This window comes from Panulirus ornatus, chromosome 18 (assembly GCF_036320965.1).
Source record: "Panulirus ornatus isolate Po-2019 chromosome 18, ASM3632096v1, whole genome shotgun sequence".
Taxonomy (NCBI): domain Eukaryota; kingdom Metazoa; phylum Arthropoda; class Malacostraca; order Decapoda; family Palinuridae; genus Panulirus; species Panulirus ornatus.
The window spans coordinates 24,793,647-24,813,343 of NC_092241.1; the positions used below are offsets into that span (position 1 = coordinate 24,793,647).

The window sequence follows — 19,697 nt, forward strand, 5'->3', positions numbered from 1 at the left end:
CAAGTACTCCAACCTGGCAACTGGTCTACATTACGTATGTCGGGCGAGGAGGTGGTATTACGTAGGCAAGTGAGAGACGATCGTGGCGCGTCGAGTATATAATGCCCTGTTGCTCACTACGACACACACATACCAACACCTTCCTCCAGCATGAGGAACCAGCTGCTTCTCCTGCTCCTGGGCATTCTGCTCCAGTTTCATGGTAGGATGATGCACCTCATTACCGCAGTTCTCATTTACAGACAAACATTGATGACTGGATTCTCGCTGTGATAAATCTACACGAGGATGAGAAACAAGTGACATTTCTAATGAAAGTGTAATGTCTCGGGTCTTATGCAAGTTCTTACACTTGCTAAAAAGCTGTCAGTGATTACTCCCGACGGACCAAAGATGTGTTCAGATAATATACGAAGCTAAAGATTTGTGAGTTGAGATTAGGGTGAGAGACGGTGTGTTAAGTGCGTGTTGTTGATGTAGAGGGATCCCGCAGGTCATGACGAGTAAGACTGGAAACTGTGGATGCTGTCTTGTTGACATGAGAGAGTGTGGATGAGGACGACGGGAGAAGACCTGCGGGATATTTGGAGATCATCACCGGGAGACTGAGATGTTGGAAGGGAATACCAACTAGATAAAAAGGTAAACGTGCTGGAGAACCTGACAATAGCAGACAGGGCTGTATGGTGTAGTGCCAGACAGCTCAAGTATGTAGAAGGAAGTCTTCCTCAAGGTGGAGGAACCCAGGATGAGGAGCCTCAGAGCGTCATGAAAGGCTCCACTGACCGCCTGGCACACGAGGAACATTATGAGGAAACATAATAGTGAACCTTCACGAGTGGCTGGCCGAGTTTGTGTGATGACCGAACATTGTAGATGGGAAGTAGACCTATAGTACCTACGAGCACCTACCCACGAGTACCTAACTACGAGTACCTACCTACGAACACCTATCCACGAGTACCTACGACGAGAGTGTGCCATAACGGCGTAACGCCCAGCACTGGATTTCTATGTTGAAGACAGATGCTTCCTTCTCCATGAAGAGACACGCAGATACACACACTCAAGGTCCAAGCGGGGTGGTCTGGCCTTAACGTTAAGACTAAAAAGAAAAAACTTGTAATCAGTAGAAGCAAAGGATAACAGAGAGAGAGAGAGAGAGAGAGAGAGAGAGAGAGAGAGAGAGAGAGAGAGAGAAAGAGAGAAAGAGAGAGAGAGAGAGAGAGAGAGAGAGAGAGAGAGAGAGAGAGAGAGAGAGAGAGAGAGAGAGAGAGAGAGAGAGAGAGAGAGAGATCACCTACGTACCTACGACGATTATAACTGTCAGCAAGAGGCACTCAGGTCGGGCACTCACCGTAGGATACGTCACAGTTGAGAATGCTGTAAAATGTCGTGAGTTACGAGTTGTCTGGTATTATGTGAGAAATGGAGGGTGAGTATATCTGCAGACGGAATGCCTGCAGCCCACGTGTATGTATGTGAGGCAGAATGAAAAGACAGCAACCTGGGCCAGGGAGGGAAACTTGACACCCTGCCAAGAGAAAGAGGAGTAAAAAAAGGGTTGTAAAGCTCTCACTACGAACTTTTCAGTGGTCCTTTCTTTATATCATTACATTTTTATATTGGCAGAATGCATGCATAGTGCCACTGTACAAAAGCAAAGAGGATAAAGGTGAGTGTTCAAATTACAGAGGCATAAGTTTGTTGAGTATTCCTGAGAAATTATACGGGAGGGTATTGATTGAGAGGGTAAAGGCATGTACAGAGCATGAGACTGCGGAAAAGCAGCGTGGTTTCAGAAGTGGTAGAGGATGTGTGGATCAGGTGTTTGCTTTGAAGAATGTATGTGAGAAATACTTAGAGAAACAAATGGATTTGTATGTAGCATTCATGGATCTGGAGAAGGCATATGATGGGGTTGATTATAGATGCTTTGTGGAAGGTTTTAAAAGTATATGGTGGGGAGGTAAGCTGCTAGAGGCAGTGAAAAGTTTTTACCAAGGATGTAAAGCACGTGTACGAGTAGGAGAGGAGAGTGATTGGTTCCCAGTGAATGTTGGTCTGCGGCAGGGGTGTGTGATGTCTCCATGGTTGTTTAATTTGTTTATGGATGGGATGGTTAGGGAGGAAAATGCAACAGTTTTGGAGAGAGGGGCGGGTATGCAGTCAGTTGTGGATGAGAGGGCCTGGGAAGTGAGTCAGTTGTTCGCCGATGATACAGCTCTGGTGGCTGATTCGTAAGAAACTGCAGAGGTTGGTGACTGAGTTTGAAAAAGCGTGTGAAAGGAGAAAGTTGAGAGCAAGTGTGAATAAGAGCAAGGTTGTTAGGGTCAGTAGGGTTAAGGGAAAGTTAATTGGGATGTGAGTTTGGAGAAAGATTGGAGGAACTGAAGAGTTTTAGATACCTGGGAGTGGTCTTAGCTGCTGGTGGAACCATGGAAACGAAAGTGAGTCACAAGGTGGGGGAGGGGGTTCTGGGAGCGATGAAGGACGGGTGGAAGGAAAGAACTTTATCTCGGAGAGCAAAAATGGGTAAGTTTTGAAGGAATTGTAGTTCCAACATTGTTTATGGTTGCGAGGCGTGGGCTATAGATAGAGTTGTACGGAGCAGGATGGATGTATTGGAAATGAAATGTTTGAAGGCAATATGTGGTGTGCGGTGGTTTGATCGAGTAAGTAATGTAACGGTAAGAGAGATGTGTGAAATTAAAAGAGTATGGTTAAGAGCAGAAGAGGGTGAGCTGAAATGGTTTGGACATATGGAGAAAATGAGTGAGGAAAGATTGAGCAAGAGGAAATACGTGTCAGAGGTGGAGGGAACAAGAAGTGGGAGGCAGAATTGGAGGTGGAAAGATGGAGTGAAAAGATTTTGAGCAATCAGGGCTTGAACATATAGGAGGGTGAGGGGTGTGGAAGGAATAGAGTGAATTGGAACGATGTGGTATACCGGGATCGACGTGCTGTCAATGGTCTGAACCAGGACGTGTGAAAAGTGTGAGGTATACCATGGAAAGGTCTGTGGGGCCTCGATGTGGATAGGGACCGGTGGTGACGGTGCATTACACATAACAGCTAGAGACTGTGGCCTTTTTGTTTGTATTCCTGGCGCTGCCTGGCTAAAGCAGGGAATAGCGATGTTGTTTTCCTGTGGAGCAGGATGATGACAGAAATGGATGAAGGCAAGTATAAATATGTACATGTAAATGTGTTTAATGTCTGCGTATGAGTATGTATATGTATGTATATATATTATTTCTATATTTATATTTATTATACTTTGTCACTGTCTACCGCGTTAGTGAGGTAGTGCAAAGAAACAGACGAAAGAATGGCCCAACCCACCCACATACACATGTATTATATACATACACGTCCACACACGCACATATACATACCTATATAAAAGAAAGAGACAGGAGGTCAAGAGAAAGGTGCAAGAGGTGAAAAAAAGGGCAAATGAGAGTTGGGGTGAGAGACTATCAGTAAATTTTAGGGAGAATAAAAAGATGTTCTGGAAGGAGGTAAATAGGGTGCGTAAGACAAGGGAGCAAATGGGAACTTCAGTGAAGGGCGTAAATGGGGAGGTGATAACAAGTAGCGGTGAAGTGAGAAGGAGATGGAATGAGTATTTTGAAGGTTTGTTGAATGTGTCTGATGACAGAGTGGCAGATATAGGGTGTTTTGGTCGAGGTGGTGTGCAAAGTGAGAGGGTTAGGGAAAATGATTTGGTAAACAGAGAAGAGGTAGTAAAAGCTTTGCGGAAGATGAAAGCCGGCAAGGCAGCAGGTTTGGATGGTATTGCAGTGGAATTTATCAAAAAAGGGGGTGACTGTATTGTTGACTGGTTGGTAAGGTTATTTAATGTATGTATGACTCATGGTGAGGTGCCTGAGGATTGGCGGAATGCGTGCATAGTGCCATTGTACAAAGGCAAAGGGGATAAGAGTGAGTGCTCAAATTACAGAGGTATAAGTTTGTTGAGTATTCCTGGTAAATTATATGGGAGGGTATTGATTGAGAGGGTGAAGGCATGTACAGAGCATCAGATTGGGGAAGAGCAGTGCGGTTTCAGAAGTGGTAGAGGATGTGTGGATCAGGTGTTTGCTTTGAAGAATGTATGTGAGAAATACTTAGAAAAGCAAATGGATTTGTATGAAGCATTTATGGATCTGGAGAAGGCATATGATAGAGTTGATAGAGATGCTCTGTGGAAGGTATTAAGAATATATGGTGTGGGAGGCAAGTTGTTAGAAGCAGTGAAAAGTTTTTATCGAGGATGTAAGGCATGTGTACGTGTAGGAAGAGAGGAAAGTGATTGGTTCTCAGTGAATGTAGGTTTGCGGCAGGGGTGTGTGATGTCTCCATGGTTGTTTAATTTGTTTATGGATGGGGTTGTTAGGGAGGTAAATGCAAGAGTCCTGGAAAGAGGGGCAAGTATGAAGTCTGTTGGGGATGAGAGAGCTTGGGAAGTGAGTCAGTTGTTGTTCGCTGATGATACAGCGCTGGTGGCTGATTCATGTGAGAAACTGCAGAAGCTGGTGACTGAGTTTGGTAAAGTGTGTGGAAGAAGAAAGTTAAGAGTAAATGTGAATAAGAGCAAGGTTATTAGGTACAGTAGGGGTGAGGGTCAAGTCAATTGGGAGGTGAGTTTGAATGGAGAAAAACTGGAGGAAGTGAAGTGTTTTAGATATCTGGGAGTGGATCTGTCAGCGGATGGAACCATGGAAGCGGAAGTGGATCATAGGGTGGGGGAGGGGGCGAAAATTTTGGGAGCCTTGAAAAATGTGTGGAAGTCGAGAACATTATCTCGGAAAGCAAAAATGGGTATGTTTGAAGGAATAGTGGTTCCAACAATGTTGTATGGTTGCGAGGCGTGGGCTATGGATAGAGATGTGCGCAGGAGGATGGATGTGCTGGAAATGAGATGTTTGAGGACAATGTGTGGTGTGAGGTGGTTTGATCGAGTAAGTAACGTAAGGGTAAGAGAGATGTGTGGAAATAAAAAGAGCGTGGTTGAGAGAGCAGAAGAGGGTGTTTTGAAATGGTCTGGGCACATGGAGAGAATGAGTGAGGAAAGATTGACCAAGAGGATATATGTGTCGGAGGTGGAGGGAACGAGGAGAAGAGGGAGACCAAATTGGAGGTGGAAAGATGGAGTGAAAAAGATTTTGTGTGATCGGGGCCTGAACATGCAGGAGGGTGAAAGGAGGGCAAGGAATAGAGTGAATTGGAGCGATGTGGTATACAGGGGTTGACGTGCTGTCAGTGGATTGAATCAAGGCATGTGAAGCGTCTGGGGTAAACCATGGAAAGCTGTGTAGGTATGTATATTTGCGTGTGTGGACGTATGTACATGTGTATGGGGGGGGGGGCCATTTCTTTCGTCTGTTACCTTGCGCTACCTCGCAAACGCGGGAGACAGCGACAAAGTATAAAAAAAAAAAAAAATATATATATATATATATATATATATATATATATATATATATATATATATATATATATATATATATATATACACATGTACATAATTCATACTGTCTGCAATTATTCAGTCCCGTCGCCACCCCGCTCCACATGAAATAACAACCCCCTCCCCTTGCATGTGCTCTAGGTAGCGCTAGGAAAAGACAACAAAGGCCACATTCGTTCACACTCAGTCTCTAGCTGTCATGTATAATGCACCGAAACCACAGCTCCCTTCCTACATCCAGGCCCTACAGAACTTTCCATCCTCCTCGAAGTCTCAGATTAGGGTGTCTTAATGTGTGTGGATGTAACCAAGATGAGAAAAAAGGAGAGATAGGTAGTATGTTTGAGGAAAGGAACCTGGATGTTTTGGCTCAGAGTAAAACGAAGCTCAAGGGTAAAGGGGAAGAGTGGTTTAGGAATGTCTTGGGATTAAAGTCAGGGGTTAGTAGCGAACAAGAGCAAGGGAAGAAGTAGCACTACTCCTGAAACAGGAGTGGTGGGAGTATGTGATAGAGTGTAAGAAAGTAAACTCTAGATGGGTGATAAGCACCTGGGCATGAGAAGAAAGATCATGAGAGGCAAGTGTTTTGGGAGCAGCTGAGTGAGTGTGTTAGTAGTTTTGATGCACGAGACCGGGTTATAGTGATGGGTGATTTGAATGCAAAGGTGAGTAATGTGGCAGTTGAGGGAATAATTGGTGTTCATGGGGTGTTCAGTGTTGTAAATGGAAATGGTGAAGAGCTAGCAGATTTATGTGCTGAAAAAGGACTGGTGATTGGGAATACCTGGTTTAAAAAGAGAGATATACATAAGTATACGTATGTAAGTAGGAGAGCTGGCCAGAGACCGTCATTGGATTATATGTGAATTGATAGGCGCGCGAAAGAGAGACTTTTACAAGTTAATGTGCTGAGAGGTGCAACTGGAGGGATGTCTGATCATTATCTTGTGAAGGCGAAGGTGAAGATATGGAGAGGTTTTCAGAAAAGAATAGAGAATGTTGGGGTGAAGAGAGTGGTGAGAGTAAGTGCGCTTGAGAAGGAGACTTGTGTGAGGAAGTACCAGGAGAGACTGAGTACGGAATCGAAAAAGGTGAGAACAAAGGACGTAAGGGAAGTGGGGGAGGAGTGGGATGTATTTAGGGATTCAGTGATGGTTTGCGCAAAAGATGCTTGTGGCATGAGAAGCGTGGGAGGTGGACAGATTAGAAAGGGTAGTGAGTGGTGTGATGAAAAAGTAAGATTATTAGTGAAAGAGAAGAGATTTTTGCAGGGGAATAATGCAAATGAGTGGGAGATGTATAAAACAAAGAGGCAGGAGGTCAAAAGAAAGGTACAAGAGGTGAAAAAGAAGGCAAATGAGAGTTGGGGTCAGAGAGTATCATTAAATTTTAAGGAGAATAAAAAGATGTTTTGGAAGGAGATAAATAAAGTGCGTAAGACAAGGGAACAAATGGGAACATCAGTGAAGGGGGCTTGTGGGGAGGTGATAACAAGTAGTGGTGATGTGAGAAGATGGAGTGAGTATTTTGAAGGTTTGTTGAATGTGTTTGATGATAGAGTGGCAGATATAGGGTGCTTTGGTCAAGGTGGTGTGCAAAGTAGGAGGTTTAGGGAGAATGATTTGGAAAACAGAGAAGAGGTAGTAAAAGCTTTGCGGAAGACGAAAGCCGGCAAGGCAGCGGGTTTGGATGGTATTGCAGTGGAATTTATTAAAAAAGGGGTGACTGTATTGATGAATGGTTGGTAAGGTTATTTAATGTATGTAAAACTCATGGAGAGGTGCCTTAGGATGGGCGGAATGCTTGCATAGTGCCATTGTACAAAGGCAAAGGGGATAGAAATGAGTGCTCAAACTACAGAGGTATAAGTTTGTTCAGTATTCCTGGGAAATTATATGGGAGGGTATTGAGAGGATGAAGGCATGTACAGAGCATCAGACTGGAGAAGAGCAGTGTGGTTTCAGAAGTGGTAGAGAACGTGTGGATCAGGTGTTTGCTTTGAAGAATGTATGTGAGAAATACTTAGGAAAGCAAATGGATTTGTATGCAGAATTTATGGATCTGGAGAAGGCATATGATAGAGTTGATAGAGATGCTCTGTGGAAGGTATTAAAAATATATGGTGTGGGAGGGAAGTTGCTAGAAGCAGTGAAAAGTTTTTATCGAGGATGTAACGTATGTGTACGAGTAGGAAGAGAGGAAAGTGATTTTTTCTCAGTAAATGTTGGTTTGCGGCAGGGGTGTGTGATGTCTCCATGGTTGTTTAATTTGTTTATGGATGGATTTCTTAGGGAGGGGAATGCAAGAGTTTTGGAAACAGGGGCAAGTATGCAGCCTGTTGTGGATGAGAGAGCTTGGGAAGTGAGTCAGTTGGGCGCTGATGATACAGCGCTGGTGGCTGATTCTAGTGAGAAACTGTAGAAGCTGGTGACTGAGTTTGGTAAACTGTGAAAAAAGAGAGCTGAGAGTAAATGTGAATAAGAACAAGGTTATTAGTTACAGTAGGGTTGAGGGACAAATTATTTGGGAGGTAAGTCTGAATGGAGAAATACTGGAGGAAGTGAAGTGTTTTAGATATATGGGAGTGGATTTGGCAGCGGATGGAACCATGGAAGTGGAAGTAAATTATAGGATGGGGGAGGGGGGCAGAAGTTCTGGGAACGTTGAGAAATTTGTGGAAGTCGAGAATATTATCTTGGAAAGCAAAAATGGGCATGTTTAAAGGAATAGTGGTTCCAACAATGTTATGTGGTTGCGAGGCGTGGGCTATAGATAGAGTTGTGCGGAGGAGGATGGATGTGCTGGAAATGAGATGTTTAAGGACAATATGTGGTGTGAGGTGGTTTGATCGAGTAAGTAATGAAAGAGTAGGAGAGATGTGTGGTAATAAAAAGAGTGTGGTTGAGAGAGCAGATTAGGGTGTTTTGAAATGGTTTGGTCACATGGAGAGAATGAGTGAGGAAAGATTGACAAAGAGGATATATGTGTCAGATGTGGAGGGAAAGAGGAGAAGTGGAAGACCAAATTGGAGGTGGAAAGATGGAGTGAAAAAGATTTTGATTGATCGGGGCCTGAACATGCAGGAGGGTGAAAGGCGTGCAAGGAATAGAGTGAATTGGAACGATGTGGTATACCGGGGTCAACATGCTGTCAATAGATTGAACCAGGGCGTGTGAAGGGTCTGGGATAAACCGTGGAAAATTTTGTGGGGACTGGATGTGGAAAGGGGGCTGTGGTTTCAGTGCATTATACATGACAGCTAGAGACTGAGTGTGAACGAATGTGGCCTTTGTTGCCTTTTTCTAGCGCTACCTCGCACACATGCGGGGGAGGAGGTTGTCATTTCATGTGTGACGGGGTGGCGACGGGAATGAATAAGGGCACACTATGAATTATATATATATATATATATATATATATATATATATATATATATATATATATATATATATATATATAATTATAGTGAGTGGTGGGATGAAGAAGTAAGAGTATTAGTGAAAGAGAAGAGAGAGGCATTTGGACGATTTTTGCAGGGAAAAAATGAAATTGAGTGGGAGATGTATAAAAGAAAGAGACAAGAGGTCAAGAGAAAGGTGCAAGAGGTGAAAAAAGGGCAAATGAGAGTTGGGGTGAGAGAGTATCATTAAATTTTAGGGAGAATAAAAAGATGTTCTGGAAGGAGGTAAATAAAGTGCGTAAGACAAGGGAGCAAATGGGAACTTCAGTGAAGGACGCAAATGGGGAGGTGATAACAAGTAGTGGTGATGTGAGAAGGAGATGGAGTGAGTATTTTGAAGGTTTGCTGAATGTGTTTGATGATAGAGTGGCAGATATAGGGTGTTCTGGTCGAGGTGGTGTGCAAAGTGAGAGGGTTAGGGAAAATGATTTGGTAAACAGAGAAGAGGTAGTAAAAGCTTTGCGGAAGATGAAAGCCGGCAAGGCAGCAGGTTTGGATGGTATTGCAGTGGAATTTATTAAAAAAAGGGGGTGACTGTATTGTTGACTGGTTGGTAAGGTTATTTAATGTATGTATGACTCATGGTGAGGTGCCTGAGGATTGGCGGAATGCGTGCATAGTGCCATTGTACAAAGGCAAAGGGGATAAGAGTGAGTGCTCAAATTACGGAGGTATAAGTTTGTTGAGTATTCCTGGTAAATTATATGGGAGGATATTGATTGAGAGGGTGAAGGCGTGTACAGAGCATCAGATTGGGGAAGAGCAGTGTGGTTTCAGAAGTGGTAGAGGATGTGTGGATCAGGTGTTTGCTTTGAAGAATGTATGTGAGAAATACTTAGAAAAGCAAATGGATTTGTATGCAGCATTTATGGATCTGGAGAAGGCATATGATAGAGTTGATAGAGATGCTCTGTGGAAGGTATTAAGAATATATGGTGTGGGAGGCAAGTTGTTAGAAGCAGTGAAAAGTTTTTATCGAGGATGTAAGGCATGTGTACGTGTAGGAAGAGAGGAAAGTGATTGGTTCTCAGTGAATGTAGGTTTGCGGCAGGGGTGTGTGATGTCTCCATGGTTGTTTAATTTGTTTATGGATGGGGTTGTTAGGGAGGTAAATGCAAGAGTCCTGGAAAGAGGGGCAAGTATGAAGTCTGTTGGGGATGAGAGAGCTTGGGAAGTGAGTCAGTTGTTGTTCGCTGATGATACAGCGCTGGTGGCTGATTCATGTGAGAAACTGCAGAAGCTGGTGACTGAGTTTGGTAAAGTGTGTGAAAGAAGAAAGTTAAGAGTAAATGTGAATAAGAGCAAGGTTATTAGGTACAGTAGGGTTGAGGGTCAAGTCAATTGGGAGGTGAGTTTGAATGGAGAAAAACTGGAGGAAGTGAAGTGTTTTAGATATCTGGGAGTGGATCTGGCAGCGGATGGAACCATGGAAGCGGAAGTGGATCATAGGGTTGGGGAGGGGGCGAAAATTCTGGGAGCCTTGAAGAATGTGTGGAAGTCGAGAACATTATCTCGGAAAGCAAAAATGGGTATGTTTGAAGGAATAGTGGTTCCAACAATGTTGTATGGTTGCGAGGCGTGGGTTATGGATAGAGTTGTGCGCAGGAGGATGGATGTGCTGGAAATGAGATGTTTGAGGACAATGTGTGGTGTGAGGTGGTTTGATCGAGTAAGTAACGTAAGGGTAAGAGAGATGTGTGGAAATAAAAAGAGCGTGGTTGAGAGAGCAGAAGAGGGTGTTTTGAAATGGTTCGGGCACATGGAGAGAATGAGTGAGGAAAGATTGACCAAGAGAATATATGTGTCGGAGGTGGAGGGAACGAGGAGAAGAGGGAGACCAAATTGGAGGTGGAAAGATGGAGTGAAAAAGATTTTGTGTGATCGGGGCCTGAACATGCAGGAGGGTGAAAGGAGGGCAAGGAATAGAGTGAATTGGAGCGATGTGGTATCCCGGGGTTGACGTGCTGTCAGTGGATTGAATCAAGGCATGTGAAGCGTCTGGGGTAAACCATGGAAAGCTGTGTAGGTATGTATATTTGCGTGAGTGGACGTATGTATATACATGTGTATGGGGGTGGGTTGGGCCATTTCTTTCGTCTGTTTCCATGCGCTACCTCGCAAACGCGGGAGACAGCGACAAAGCAAAAAAAAAAAAAAATATATATATATATATATATATATATATATATATATATATATATAGATAGATAGATAGATAGATAGATAGATAGATAGATAGATAGATATATATATATTTCTTTTTTCATACTATTTGCCATTTCCCACGTCAGCAAGGTAGCGTAAAGAACAGAGGACTGAGCCTTTGAGGAAATATCCTCACTTGGCCCCGTCTGTTCCTTCATTAGGAAAACCAAAAACGAGAGGGGAGGATTTCCAGCCCCCCGCTCCCTTCCCTTTTAGTCGCCTTCTACGACACGCAGGGAATACGTGGGAAGTATATATATATATATATATATATATATGTATATATATATATATATATATATATATATATATATATATATATATATATATATATATATATATATATATATATATCCGTGGGGATAGGGGATTAAGAATACTTCCCACGTATTCCCTGCGTGTCGTAGAAGGCGACTAAAAGGGAGGGAGCGGGGGGCTGGAAATCCTCCCCTCTCGTTTTTTTTTTTTTTTTCCAAAGAAGGTACGGAGGGGGCCAGGTGAGGATATTCCAAAAAAGGCCCAGTCCTCTGTTCTTAACGCCACCTCGCTAACGCGGGAAATGGCGAATAGTTTAAAAGAAAGAAGAAAAAAAAAAAAAAAAAATATATATATATATATATATATATATATATATATATATATATATATATATATATATATATATATATGTGTGTGTGTGTGTGTGTGTGTGATAGAATGTAAGAAAGTAAATTCTCGATTAATATGGGTAAAACTGAAAGTTGATGGAGAGAGATGGGTGATTATTGGTGCATATGCACCTGGGCATGAGAAGAAAGATCATGAGAGGCAAGTGTTTTGGGAGCAGCTGAATGAGTGTGTTAGTGGTTTTGATGCACGAGACCGGGTTATAGTGTTGGGTGATTTGAATGCAAAGGTGAGTAATGTGGCAGTTGAGGGAATAATTGGTATACATGGGGTGTTCAGTGTTGTAAATGGAAATGGTGAAGAGCTTGTAGATTTATGTGCTGAAAAAGGACTGATGATTGGGAATACCTGGTTTAAAAAGCGAGATATACATAAGTATACTTATGTAAGTAGGAGAGATGGCCAGAGAGCGTTATTGGATTACGTGTTAATTGACAGGCGCGCGAAAGAGAGACTTTTGGATGTTAATGTGCTGAGAGATGCAACTGGAGGGATGTCTGATCATTATCTTGTGGAGGCTAAGGTGAAGATTTGTATGGGTTTTCAGAAAAGAAGAGTGAATGTTGGGGTGAAGAGGGTGGTGAGAGTAAGTGAGCTTGGGAAGGAGACTTGTGTGAGGAAGTACCAGGAGAGACTGAGTACAGAATGGAAAAAGGTGAGAACAATGGAAGTAAGGGGAGTGGGGGAGGAATGGGATGTATTTAGGGAATCAGTGATGGATTGCGCAAAAGATGCTTGTGGCATGAGGAGAGTGGGAGGTGGGTTGATTAGAAAGGGTAGTGAGTGGTGGGATGAAGAAGTAAGAGTATTAGTGAAAGAGAAGAGAGAGGCATTTGGACGATTTTTGCAGGGAAAAAATGAAATTGAGTGGGAGACGTATAAAAGAAAGAGACAGGAGGTCAAGAGAAAGGTGCAAGAGGTGAAAAAAAAGGGCAAATGAGAGTTGGGGTGAGAGAGTATCATTAAATTTTAGGGAGAATAAAAAGATGTTCTGGAAGGAGGTAAATAAAGTGCGTAAGACAAGGGAGCAAATGGGAACTTCAGTGAAGGGCGCAAATGGGGAGGTGATAACAAGTAGTGGTGATGTGAGAAGGAGATGGAGTGAGTATTTTGAAGGTTTGTTGAATGTGTTTGATGGTAGAGTGGCAGATATAGGGTGTTTTGGTCGAGGTGGTGTGCAAAGTGCGAGGGTTAGGGAAAATGAGTCTGTAAACAGAGAAGAGGTAGTAAAAGCTTTGCGGAAGATGAAAGCCGACAAGGCAGCAGGTTTGGATGGTATTGCAGTGGAATTTATTTAAAAAGGGGGTGAGTGTATTGTTGACTGGTTGGTAAGGTTATTTGATGTATGTATGACTCATGGTGAGGTGCCTGAGGATTGGCGGAATGCGTGCATAGTGCCATTGTACAAAGGCAAAGGGGATAAGAGTGAGTGCTCAAATTACGGAGGTATAAGTTTGTTGAGTATTCCTGGCAAATTATATGGGAGGGTATTGATTGAGAGGGTGAAGGAATGTACAGAGCATCAGATTGGGGAAGAGCAGTGTGGTTTCAGAAGTGGTAGAGGATGTGTGGATCAGGTGTTTGCTTTGAAGAATGTATGTGAGAAATACTTAGAAAAGCAAATGGATTTGTATGTAGCATTTATGGATCTGGAGAAGGCATATGATAGAGTTGATAGAGATGCTCTGTGGAAGGTATTATGAATATATGGTGTGGGAGGCAAGTTGTTAGAAGCAGTGAAAAGTTTTTATCGAGGATCTAAGGCATGTGTACGTGTAGGAAGAGAGGAAAGTGATTGGTTCTCAGTGAGTGTAGGTTTGCGGCAGGGGTGTGTGATGTCTCCATGGTTGTTTAATTTATTTATGGATGGGGTTGTTAGGGAGGTGAATGCAAGAGTTTTGGAAAGAGGGGCAAGTATGAAGTCTGTTGGGGATGAGAGAGCTTGGGAAGTGAGTCAGTTGTTGTTCGCTGATGATACAGCGCTGGTGGCTGATTCATGTGAGAAACTGCAGAAGCTGGTGACTGAGTTTGGTAAAGTGTGTGAAAGAAGAAAGTTAAGAGTAAATGTGAATAAGAGCAAGGTTATTAGGTACAGTAGGGTTGAGGGTCAATTCAATTGGGAGGTGAGTTTGAATGGAGAAAAACTGGAGGAAGTGAAGTGTTTTAGATATCTGGGAGTGGATCTGGCAGCGGATGGAACCATGGAAGCGGAAGTGGATCATAGGATGGGGGAGGGGGCGAAAATTCTGGGAGCTTTGAAGAATGTGTGGAAGTCGAGAACATTATCTCCGAAAGCAAAAATGGGTATGTTTGAAGGAATAGTGGTTCCAACAATGTTGTATGGTTGCGAGGCGTGGACTATGGATAGAGTTGTGCGCAGGAGGATGGATGTGCTGGAAATGAGATGTTTGAGGACAATGTGTGGTGTGAGGTGGTTTGATCGAGTAAGTAACGTAAGGGTAAGAGAGATGTGTGGAAATAAAAAGAGCGTGGTTGAGAGAGCAGAAGAGGGTGTTTTGAAATGGTTTGGTCACATGGAGAGAATGAGTGAGGAAAGATTGACCAAGAGGATATATGTTTCGGAGGTGGAGGGAACGAGGAGAAGAGGGAGACCAAATTGGAGGTGGAAAGATGGAGTGAAAAAGATTTTGTGTGATCGGGGCCTGAACATGCAGGAGGGTGAAAGGAGGGCAAAGAATAGAGCGAATTGGAGCGATGTGGTATACCGGGGTTGACGTGCTGTCAGTGGATTGAATCAAGGCATGTGTATGGGGGTGGGTTGGGCCATTTCTTTCGTCTGTTTCCTTGCGCTACCTCGCAAACGCGGGAGACAGCGACAAAACAAAAAAAAAAAATATATATATATATATATATATATATATATATATATATATATTTTTTTTTAAACTATTCGCCATTTCCCGCGTTAGCGAGGTAGCGTTAAGAACAGAGGAAAGGGCCTCTGAGGGAATATCCTCACCTGGCCCACTTCTCTGTTCCTTCTTTTGGAAAAAAAAAAAAAAAAAAAAAAAAAAATATATATATATATATATATATATATATATATATATATATATATATATATATATATATATATATATACGTTGAGATGTATAGGTATGTATATGTGCGTGTGTGGACGTGTATGTATATACATGTGTATATGGGTGGGTTGGGCCATTCTTTCGTCTGTTTCCTTGCGCTACCTCGCTAACGCAGGAGACAGCGACAAAGTATAACAAACAGAAAATAGATAAATATATATATATATATATATATATATATATATATATATATATATATATATATATATATATATGTGTGTGTGTGTGTGTGTGTGTGTGTGTGTGTGTGTGTGTGTGTGGGCCATTCTAATAATATTTCACATAAAGTTCTCTTTTGCATACCATATTCATACCGGTCGTTGGCTCTGTCTAGTATGTGAAGCAGAAGGTGTATCCCTGACGTAGACGTCATGTGTAGGGAGGACCTTCACACGATATTACGAACCACAAAGATGAAGTCAAACTCGCCACAACTGGAGACATCATCAGCCCCTACGGTCACTACTGGATAACCTCAGAACCCGTGCTGACGAGGACTGGCTACATCATGAGGTCCCTGAACCTGGCATGACTGTCTGGCGGCAGATAGGTGGAGAGAGGTCAAGTGGGAGATAAGTGTTACACTGCTAACAGATGCCACGCTACACTATCAAACTGGTCCTTATCACAGGTCTAGATTTACGTAAAGAAGCAAGACGTCAGTAACAATAATATATATATATATATATATATATATATATATATATATATATATATATATATATATATATATATATATATATATATATATATATATGTATATATATATATATATATATATATATATATATATATATATATATATATATATATATATATATATATATATACATATCTTTCTTTCTTTCAAACTATTCGCCATTTCCCGCGTTAGCGAGGTAGCGTTAAGAACAGAGAACTGGGCCTTTGAGGGAATATCCTCACCTGGCCCCCTTCTCTGTTCCTTCTTTTGGAAAATTAAAAAAAGAAATAATGAGAGGGGAGGATTTCCAGCTCCCCGCTCACTCCCCTTTTAGTCGCCTTCTACGACACGCAGGGAATACGTGGGAAGTATTCTTTCTCCCCCATCCCCAGGGATAATATATATGTATATATATATATATATATATATATATATATATATATATATATATATATATATATATATATATGTATATATATATATATATGTATATATATATATATGTATATATATATATATATATATATATATATATATATATATATATATATATATATATATATATATATATATATATATATATATCCCCACCTGGCCCCCTTCTCTGTTCCTTCTTTTGGAAAAAGAAAAAAAAAGAAAAAAAAGAAAAAAAAAACTAGAGGGGAGGATTTCCAGCCCCCCGCTCCCTCCCCTTTTAGTCGCCTTCTACAACACGCAGGGAATACGTGGGAAGTATTCTTTCTCTCCTATCCCCAGGGATATATATATATATATATATATATATATATATATATATATATATATATATATATATATATATAGATAGATAGATAGATAGATAGATAGATAGATAGATAGATAGATATAGATATATTTATCTATCTGTTTATTTATCATAATTTGTCGCTGTCCCCCATGTTAGCGAGGTAGCGCAAGGAAACAGACGAAAGAATGGCCCAACCCACCCTCATACACATGTTTATACAAAATACATCCACACAAGCACATATGCATACCTATACGTTTCAACGTATACATATATATACATACACAGACATAAACATATACACCCACGTACATAATTCATACTTGCTGCCTTTATTCATTCCCGTCGCCACCCCGCCACACATGAAATGACAACCCCTTCCCCCCACATGCTCGCGAGGTAGCGCTAAGAAAAGACAACAAAGGCCACATTCGTTCACACTCAGTCTCTAGCAGTCATGTATATTGCACCGAAACCACAGCTCCCTTTCCACATCCAGATCCCAAAAAACTTTCCATGGTTCACCCCAGACGCTTCACATGCCCTGGTTCAATCTTTTGACAGCACGTCGACCCCGGTATACCACATCGTTCCAATTCACTCTATTCCTGACACGCGTTTCACCTTCCTGCATGTTCAGGCCCCGATCACTCAAAATCTTTTCCACTCCATCCTTCCACCTCCAATTTGGTCTCCCACTTCTTCTCGGTCCCTCTACCTCTGACGCATATATCCTCTTTGTCAATCTCTCTTCACTCATTCTCTCCATGTGACCAAACCATTTCAAAACATCCTCTTCTGCTCTCTCAACCACACTCTTATCATTACCACACACCTCTCTTACCTTTCCATTACTTAAAGGCCACATTCGTTCACACTCAGTCTCTAGCAGTCATGTATATTGCACCGAAACCACAGCTCCCTTTCCACATCCAGATCCCAAAAAACTTTCCATGGTTCACCCCAGACGCTTCACATGCCCTGGTTCAATCTTTTGACAGCACGTCGACCCCGGTATACCACATCGTTCCAATTCACTCTATTCCTGACACGCGTTTCACCTTCCTGCATGTTCAGGCCCCGATCACTCAAAATCTTTTCCACTCCATCCTTCCACCTCCAATTTGGTCTCCCACTTCTTCTCGGTCCCTCTACCTCTGACGCATATATCCTCTTTGTCAATCTCTCTTCACTCATTCTCTCCATGTGACCAAACCATTTCAAAACATCCTCTTCTGCTCTCTCAACCACACTCTTATCATTACCACACACCTCTCTTACCTTTCCATTACTTACTCGATCAAACCACCTCACACCACATACTGTCGTCAAACATCTCATTTCCTAAACATCCACCCTTCTCCGTACAACTCTATCTATAGCCCACGCCTCGTAACCATACAACATTGTTGGAACCACTATTCCTTCAAACATACCCATTTTTGCTTTCCGAGATAATGTTCTCGCCTTCCACACATTTTTCAACGCTCTCAGAACTTTCGCCCCTTCCCCCACCGTGTGACTCACTTCCGTTTTCATGGATCCATCCGCTGACAAATCCACTCCCATATATCTAAAACACTTCACTTCCTACAGTTTTTCTCCATTCAAACTTACCTCCCCATTGACTTGTCCCTCAACCGTACTGTACCTAATAACCTTGCTCTTATTCACATTTACTCTCAGCTCTCTTTCACGCACATTACCAAACTCAGTCACGAGCTTCTGCAGTTTCTCACCCGAATCAGCCACCAGCGATGTATCATCAGGGAACAAATGACTCACTTCCCAAGCCTTCTCATCCACAGTAGACTGCATACTTGCCCCTCTCTCCAAAACTCTTCCATTCACCTCCCTAACAACTCCATCAATAAACAAATTCAACAACCATGGAGACATCACGCACCCTGCCGCAAACCAACATTCACTGAGAACCAATCACTTTCCTCTCTTACTACTCGTAACTATGCCTTACATCTTCGATACAAACTTTTCACTGCTTCAAGCAACTTTCCTCCCACACCATATATTCTTAATACCTTCCACAGAGCATCTCTATCAACCCTATCATATGCCTTCTCCAGATCCATAAATGCTCCATACTATTCCATTTGCTTTTCTAAGTATTTCTCATATACATTCTTCAAAACAAACACCTGATCCACACATCCTCTACCACTTCTGAAACCACGCTGCTTTCCCAATCTGATGCTCTGTACATGCTTTCACCCTCTCAATCAGTACCCTCCCATATAATTTCCAAGGAATACTCAACAAACATTATATCTCTGTAATATATTTGTTTTTTATTTTGCTTTGTAGCTGTCTCCCGCGTTAGCGAGGTAGCGCAAGGAAACAGACGAAAGAATGGCCCAACCCACCCACATACACATGTATATACATACACGTCCACACACGCAAATATACATACCTATACATCTCAATGTACACATATATATACACACATAGACATATACATATATAAACATGTACATAATTCATACTGTCTGTCTTTATTTATTCCCATCGCCACCCCGCCACACATGGAATAACAACCCCCTCCCCCCTCATGTGTGCGAGGTAGCGCTAGGAAAAGACAACAAAGGCCACATTCGTTCACACTCAGTCTCTAGCTGTCATGTAATAATGCACCGAAACCACAGCCCCCTTTGCACATCCAGGCCCCACACAACTTTCCATGGTTTACCGCAGACGCCTCACATGCCCTGGTTCAGTCCATTGACAGCACGTGGACCCTGGTATACCACATCGTTCCAATTCACTCTATTCCTTGCACGCCTTTCACCCTCCTGCATGTTCAGGCCTCGATCACTCAAAATGTTTTCCACTCCATCTTTCCACCTCCAATTTGGTTTCCCACTTCTCCTCCTTCCCTCCACCTCTGACACATATATAATCTTGGTCAATCTTTCCTCACTTATTCTCTCCATGTGACCAAACCATTTCAAAGCACCCTCTTCTGCTCTCTCAACCACACTCTTTTTATTTCCACACATCTCTCTTACCCTTACATTACTTACTCTATCAAACCACATCACACCAAATATTGTCCTCAAACATCTCATTTCCAGCACATCCAACCTCCTGCGCACAACTCTATCCATAACCCACGCCTCGCAACCATACAACATTGTTGGAACCACTATCCCTTCAAACATACCCATTTTTCCTTTCCAAGATAATGATCTCCACTTCCAAACATTTTTGAAGGCTCCCAGAATTTTCGCTCCCTCCCCGACCCTGTGATTCACTTCCGCTTCCATGGTTCCATCCGCTGCCAAATCCACTCCCAGATATCTAAAACACTTTACTTCCTC

At 42.3% G+C, this 19,697-nt stretch overlaps 1 protein-coding gene across 1 annotated transcript in view; it reads right to left on the bottom strand.

Annotated features, from left to right (window-relative positions):
* The window catches only part of LOC139754889 (uncharacterized), a 131,005-nt gene extending 115,417 nt beyond the window's left edge, over positions 1 to 15,588 (bottom strand). Inside the window, exon 1 of the mRNA XM_071672716.1 lies at positions 15,215 to 15,588. The gene's annotated coding sequence lies outside the window, so the exon portion shown is untranslated. The remainder of the gene's footprint in view (positions 1 to 15,214) is intronic.
* Between the last annotated feature and the right edge of the window lie 4,109 nt (positions 15,589 to 19,697).